The sequence below is a fragment of the Melopsittacus undulatus genome, chromosome 5 (genome assembly GCF_012275295.1).
Source record: "Melopsittacus undulatus isolate bMelUnd1 chromosome 5, bMelUnd1.mat.Z, whole genome shotgun sequence".
NCBI classification, from domain to species: Eukaryota; Metazoa; Chordata; class Aves; order Psittaciformes; family Psittaculidae; genus Melopsittacus; species Melopsittacus undulatus.
The window spans coordinates 86,983,402-86,990,699 of NC_047531.1; the positions used below are offsets into that span (position 1 = coordinate 86,983,402).

At 51.0% G+C, this 7,298-nt stretch overlaps 1 long non-coding RNA gene across 1 annotated transcript; it reads right to left on the reverse strand.

The window, feature by feature from the left end:
• On the reverse strand, nt 1-4,161 carry LOC117436206 (uncharacterized). The gene is made up of 3 exons (XR_004549628.1): nt 3,017-4,161; nt 901-1,015; nt 1-64 (listed from the first exon to the last, which is right to left on the reverse strand). It is a non-coding gene; the product is annotated as an uncharacterized lncRNA (long non-coding RNA).
• Between the last annotated feature and the right edge of the window lie 3,137 nt (nt 4,162-7,298).

Sequence of the window (7,298 nt, forward strand, 5' to 3'; positions counted from 1 at the left end):
ATGTTTTTTCCAGCTGTCCTTGTCTTTTAGTCTCTTTCAGTAACTATTTTTAGGCGTCCCATACCTAAAATGAGATAAGAAATGGGCAAACATGGGTTAGAAAATGAAAAAAATGGTTCAAAACACCTTACAAATGGTCCAAAGTGGAACACAAGTGGCCCAAAATGGATTAAAACAATCAAGAAATGGGTAAAAATGGGTTAGAAGTGGGCAAAAATGGCCTACAATGCGGAAGATGTGGATAAATATGGGACAGAAACAGCCACAGACAGGTCAGAAATAGCCCCCAAAAAAGCTTTAAAGGGGTTAGAAATGGGAAAGATGGGTTAGAAATTGCCAAAAACGGCTTAAAACTGGTAAGAAATGGGCAAAACTGGGATAGAAATGGCCATGAATTGTTTTGAAATAGACTAAAATGGCTTAAAATAGGGTAGAAATGGGGAAAAATGGCTTAAACCAGGCTCAGAAATGGGCAAAAATGTGTTTGAAGTGGCAAAAAAAAATGGTTAGAAGAAAAAATAGTTTAGAAATGGACAAAATGGCTTAAACCAGGTTAGAATTGGACATATAAGGGTTGCAAATGGCTAAAAATGGGTTTAAATCTAGTTAGAAGTGGCCACAATTGTGTTAGAAATCGTCAAAAAAGGCTTAAAGCTGCTGACAAATGGGAAAAAATGGGTTAGAGAAATAAAAAAGTGGCTTAAACAGAGTGAGAAAAGGGCCAAAAAAAGAGGGAAATTTTAAGAAATGGCTTTAAAAGGGTTAGAAGTGACCAAACACGGGTTAGAAATGGCAGAAAGAATTTAGAAATAGCAAATAAAACAGTTTAGAAGTGGGCATAAATGAGTTAGAAACAGCCATGTTACGGCATCTTCTTGGAATCAGGGGCTAAGTACACACCTCTGTCCCTGCAAGTGCTGCCCGGGGCTGCCAGGAAAGCCGATCTGTGCAATAGGCTGTGTGTGTTCTGGTCTGTGAGCCCACCATCAGCTACGGTACAGGTGAAGTCTTGTCACTGGAAAATGTTGAGCAGATAATACCCTTTAGTGAGCTAGAAAGCGGCACTAACGCTGCCTGCCTGGCAGGCTAGGAAAGGCAGATACATTTGGGGTTATGCACACGAAAGCTCTACGTCCTGCCGTGGTTCCAGTGTCATTGCTCTTAGAGGTAAATGGAAAAGCAGCCTCAGGCCTCCTGCTGGGCTCAGGGATCCATCAGCTGCACCTGAGCAGCTTTGCCTGCAGGATGTGATACTTGCTATGCTGGTAAGTGACCAGTTCAAATAGGTTGAAATCAAGGTGCATTTGCCCAGAGCTGGGTGTTACTCGCACTGGTACTGGTACTTGTGGCAGCAAACATTTACCGTGACCCACCTGCTGAACAGAGCTCAGTACTGCAAATAATAAGCCAGTTTCCCCTCCCTGGCTGCATTAAAACAGGCTCCTCCAGATGAATTTAACCTCATGTCAGTGAAGCACTTTAGCTCAAGGTGCCAAAGACAAGCTTCGGCATGGGCACAATGCCACCAGACACACCAAAGAGCGTGAGGACGGGAAGCCCTTCCCTAAGAAAGAAGGGTAACTGTGGCCTTGGGCTTCTAAAGAGACCCTCAGCAGCTGTAGGGAAATGCCTGCATTCCCTGGGGTTCTAATCATATGAGCACAGGATGGTTTTGGTTGGAAGGAACCTTTAAAGGTCATCTGGTCTAACCTCCCCTGCCATGAGCAGGGACATCTTCAACTCCATCAGGGTGCTCAGAACCACATCCAGCCTGGCCTTGAATGTCCCCAGGGATGGGGCATCCACCACCTCTCTGGCCAACCTCTGCCAGTGCTTTACCACCCTCATTACAGAAAAATACTGGGGCTGACCTGTTCCTGGTTCTCCCTCCCTCCCTCCAGGCCTTGCCTTCTCCTCAGCAGTGCAGGTCCTAATTCAACAAAGACAACACCAAGGGCTGCAAACTCTGCTGGCAGTACCCAAATGTCAAGAGGAAACCGGGGACCTGCATTGTCACAACATCCAACAGGATGATTAGAAAAACACTGGTAATTCCCCATAGCCATAGAGCTGCTGCAAAACAGCCTGCAAGCAAAGCAATTGCTGTTTAAGCAAAAAGCAGCGCAATGGTCTCCGAGCAGGAAAGCAAACCAAGCTGAGATTTCCTGGGACAATGTTTTCAATTACGTGAATGTAATTGACTGGAAGGGAAAAAACTTCTTGAATTAAGCACGTAAACAAGGTGAACAAAATAATTTCTTCCTTGTTCAAGCAGAGGATGTGGTTTTGCTCTCATTTACTGGCCCCAGGTAGGAGAATCTACATCTGTCCAGCTGTTAAAGTGTCACTCTGCATTATGCCAATGTAAGAGGAAACAAAGTCCTGCATCCACATCTTCAGCCCCAGCTCAAGAGGGACGTGGAGCTGCTCAAGCGAGCCAGAGGAAACCATGGAGCTGCTGCGAGGGCTGGAGCAGCTATGCTCTGGAGCCAGGCTGAGAGAGCTGGGCTGGGGCAGCCTGGACAAGAGAAGGCTCCTGAAGGGGAGACCTGAGAGCAGCTCCAGTGCCTAAAGGGGCTGCAGGAAACCTGGAGAGGGGCTTGGGACAAGGGCCTGTAGGGACAGGCCAAGGGGAATGGCTTGAACCTGCCCGAGGGGAAACTGAGCTGAGCTCTTAGGCAGAAGCTGTTCCCCGTGAGGGTGCTGAGGCGCTGGCACAGGGTGCACAGAGAAGCTGTGGCTGCCCCATCCCTGGCAGTGTTCAAGTCCAGGTTGGACACAGGGGCTTGGAGCAACCTGCTCTAGTGTGAGGTGTCCCTGCCTGCCTGTGGCAGGGGTTGGAGCTGGATGAGCTTTAAGGTCCCTTCCAACATGAACCATTCCATGATTCTGTAAAATGTAGAAATGGGGAGGATAACTACAGGCAAATTACAGACCAATCGATGAAAGCAGAGAGTAAATGGATTTCCTCTCTCGGCAAGGTCAGAGAAGCATGTGCTACGATTACCAGACATACCTCCACTCTCTTCTCCTGCTTCCCAGTTGCAGAAACCTCTCTTTCCTTTTTGGTCTTGCAGATGAAAGAAAGAGGCTAAAAAAGTCTTCTGGAGCTCTTGAAAGGGTCTGTTCTGGCACACACAGTGTGCACATGGCTGCACGCTGCTCTGAAACAGAAGGGTTCTTGTATTTATCTAAGAACAAGAACTGGGTTTTTCTCAAAGCTCAAGAAACCACTGATGTGGGTCCACAGCATCAACGCTGATGAGGCTGATAGGCGGGTGTGCAGCCTAAAAAGAACGCATGATCAGGGTGCAGGTCACGTGTAAAACTCGCTCAAAACAGACACTCATATAGGGCATCGTGCAAGCAGGGTATTGCTGCAGCAGCCGTCCCTTGAAGAAATGGCTGGTTTTACAAACCTGTCTATCCTTACATCATCTTTATGTTCCTCCTCCTCGTACATATGAACATAAATTGTTAACAAGTTAAGCATAGATGCATAGATGGCATAGATGGCCACTAAAAACAAGAAAAAAAACCCATGTACTACTATGCCAAACCTAATACATCGGTGCTGCTCACACCAAACCATACACTGGGAGCTTCCTGCCAGCCTGTACCACTTCAGAGCTTGCAGCTTTTACCATGATATTATGATATTAACTTGAATTTTTGCACTGACTGCTAAGAAAGCAAAAAAGGAAGCATTTTTAGCAAGGGATAATAAAGCTATTTCATAGTATCATATCTATAAATAAAGATGCATTCATTACCATCGTACATCACAGTCCTCTATGATAGGCAGGAAAGTGCCAAGTCCCCAGCTCCCCATGCCTCCCTGGGCACGGGCCCTCACTGCAGGGGCACCTCTCCAGCTCACAGGGCAATTCTGCTTTCGGAGGCAGCCTCCCGGAAGGATGCAGCCATTTCATCCTGTTTCAGGGCAGCACCACTCCAGGTGCTATCAATGCAACCGGCCACAAACTTCCCCTTTCTTGGGGGAAGAGAGGGAAACCGATGCGTTTGACTCCTGGAAAAGCTTTGGGGTGTGATGAGAAACATCCTGCACACAGAACAAAACAATCGAGCACCTTGGGGAAGCCCTGGCAAACTGTTTCTGCGGCTCTCCATGGGTCGCAGCACCCCCAGTGTCTCTCCCCCCCCCCCCCGTTTGTCCGTACCCCAAAGACCACGGTGGTGGCGCCGTGCAGGAGGTGGATGCCGAGTCCGTGCAGCAGCGGCGGCAGCAGCTGTTGCCGTGGAGACCGTGACCCGGAGCGGCCGCGGGGAACACGAGTGCCTCCGGCAGGAGGGATGGGAAGGGGGACACGGTCCCCGCTGCAGGCCGGGACAGCACCGCCGCCCCCCCGCGACTGCCCCCCTCCGGCTGCCGGCCTGCCCCAGACCCCCTCGGTGCCCCGGTTCTACCCTGGGCCGAGCCGAGCCGTGCCGTGCCGATCCGGGCTGAGCCGTGCCCGGCGGGGGGGGCAATGGGAGGTGTCGGCTCCTCCCGGAACCACTCAGTTCCCTTCCTCCTCCTGCCCCCTCCCGCCCCTCCCCGCCCCGCCCGCCGCCATAGGGCGGCCATGGAGGAGGTGCAGAGAGAGGTGCGGGAGCAGGAGCCGTGAGGAGAGGGGAGGGAGGCGGCTGGGGGGGAGCGCGGCTCTGCGCCGCCATGGGGAGAGGGGAGACAGGGGCGGGCACGGGGGGGGGGTGCACTGATGCCACTTGATAGGCGCCATCTTGAGTACGGGCGCCGGGACAGGCCAAATTAGTGAGACGCCATTTTGACGTACGGCACTACGGGGCGGCCATCTTGGTGAGGTGCTAGCCTGAGTACGGCACCTCACCCCTCATGGCGTCCGCGTTGCCGTGGTAACGGCCGCACCGCGCCTGCGCTGCCGCCATTTTTTGTTCCAAGATGGCCCTGACGAGCGCGGCGCGGCCGGAAGCTCCGTTCCCGTCCCGTTCCCTCCTCTCGGGGCTCGCAGGGCCCCCACAGAACCCCATAATGGGAATGCAGAACTCCAGATACCCCTCATAAAGCCCCACAGAACCCCGTATCCCCCCCCTATTGCCCAACACGTCATCTAGGGACTCCAGAACCCCATATCCCCCCGTATTCCCCCATACACCCCATAAGGGGTCTCCACACCCCTACAGAACACCACGGAGAGACTCCAGACCCCCAAATCCCTCCATAGACCCCCATACAGGGACTCCAAATCCCCCCACAGACCCCCATACTGGGACTTCAGACCCCCAAATCCCCCCACAGACCCCCATACTGGGACTTCAGACCCCCAAATCCCCCCAGACCCCCATGTAGGGACTCCAGACCCCCAAATACACCCATAGACCCCCATGCAGGGACTCCAGACCCCCAAATCCCCCCACAGACCCCCATGTAGGGACTCCATATCCCCAAAACCCCAGTATTGTCCTCCCATATACCCCGCCCTATGATAGGGTAGGCTAACCCCATCTAATCCAGGCTCATCTAACCCAGGCTAACTGAGGATAGGCTAATCCAGGTTAACCAAGACTAACTCAAGGTAACTCAGACTAAACTAAGTTAAGGAGGCTAGGATAATCTCACCCGTCTAATCTCACCTGTCTCTTATCTGAGCTAAATGACCCGGGATGATCCAAACCGGGTCACCCAAGCTAATCTGACCCGGGATAATCCGACCTGGGCTAATCTGACCGGGCTAATCTGACCCGGACTAATCTGACCCGGACTAACCTGACTCGAGCTAATCTGACCCCTGGGGTAATCTGACCAGGGACAAATCTGACCCAGGACAAATCTGACTAGGGTCAGTCTCCCCCCAGTCAATCTCACCCAGGTCTAATCTCACTCATCTTAATCTCACGCTGGATGGAGGCTATGCTATGCTTCCCCAGGCTAGGCCAAACCACACAGCCGTGGTAAACTAACGCAGGCTATGCTAACCCGAAGTGAGCCAAGCAGAGCTGAAGCCACCCGGGGGGGCGGGGCGGAGGGTCAGCGCCGTCCAATCCCGGGCCGCACGGCTGAGGGGCCGTTTTCCCGCCTAGAGACCGGTGGCCAATCAGCGGTGTCCTTTTGTGTGAGGGAGCGATGGCAGTGCCCGGGAAGGAGCAGACAGCAGTGAGGGCTGGAACGCAGCTTTGTTTTCTGTACGTGCACGGTTACGGAGCTCAGCAGGGTTTAGCTCGGCACGGTAAAGATCGAGACTTGCTGGACGAAGGTTAGTTCGGGCTTTGGTGGGCGGGAAGACTGTTGTGATGACGGAGGAAAGGGGTTTAAATGGGAGAGATAGTGGGGAAGGGGGGGAGAATGGCTGTTAGGGGGGACAGATGGTAGAGAAGGGGGGTGGGGGTGTGGGAATAATGGCGGTTAAAAGGGATAGATGATGAGAAAGGGGTGAAGAGTGGGATACGGGATAGAAGAACAGGGGGGAGTGGCGGGGGGGAAGACAAATTGGCGTGGTGGGGAAAAGCAGATGCCGTATTGGGGGGGACAACACATGACAAGAAATGGACCAAAAGGGCTTGGAAACTGCCAGAATGGCTTCAAAAGAGAAACAAGTGGGCATCAATAGGTTAGAAATAGCCTAAAGAAGATTACAAATAACCAAGAGCAGCTTAAAACAGGACAGAAATTACCACAAATAGAAGTAACAAAGAAACAGTTTAAAACTAGTAAGGAATGGGCAGAACAAGATGGAAAAGCCTCTCCATTGTTTACAATGTGACAAAAGAATCTAAAAAAGGTTTAGAAATGGAGAAGAGTAAGATAAAAATGACCATACAGGAGTTAAACCAAGCTAGGAAAGGGCAAGACCAGGCTAGAAATGGGTAGGAAATGGACCAAAATGGTTTGGAAACTGCCAGAATGGCTTCAGAAGAATTAGAAATGGGCATCAAGAGGTTAGAAATAGCCTGAAGCACATTAGAAATAGGCAAGAGCAGCTTAAAACAGGCCAAAAATGACCACAAATACTAAAGAAGGAGCCAAAACCAGCTTAAAACTAGTAAGGATTGGGCAGAATAAGATGGAAAAGCCTCTCCATTGTTTACAATGTGCCAAAAGAATCTAAAAAAGGTTTAGAAATGCAGAACAGTAAGATAAAAATGACCATACAGGAGTTAAACCAAGCTAGGAAGGGCAAGACCAGGCTAGAAATGGGTAGGAAATGGACCAAAATGGTTTGGAAACTGCCAGAATGGCTTCAGAAGAATTAGAAATGGGCATCAAGAGGTTAGAAATAGCCTGAAGCACATTAGAAATAGGCAAGAGCAGCTTAAAACAG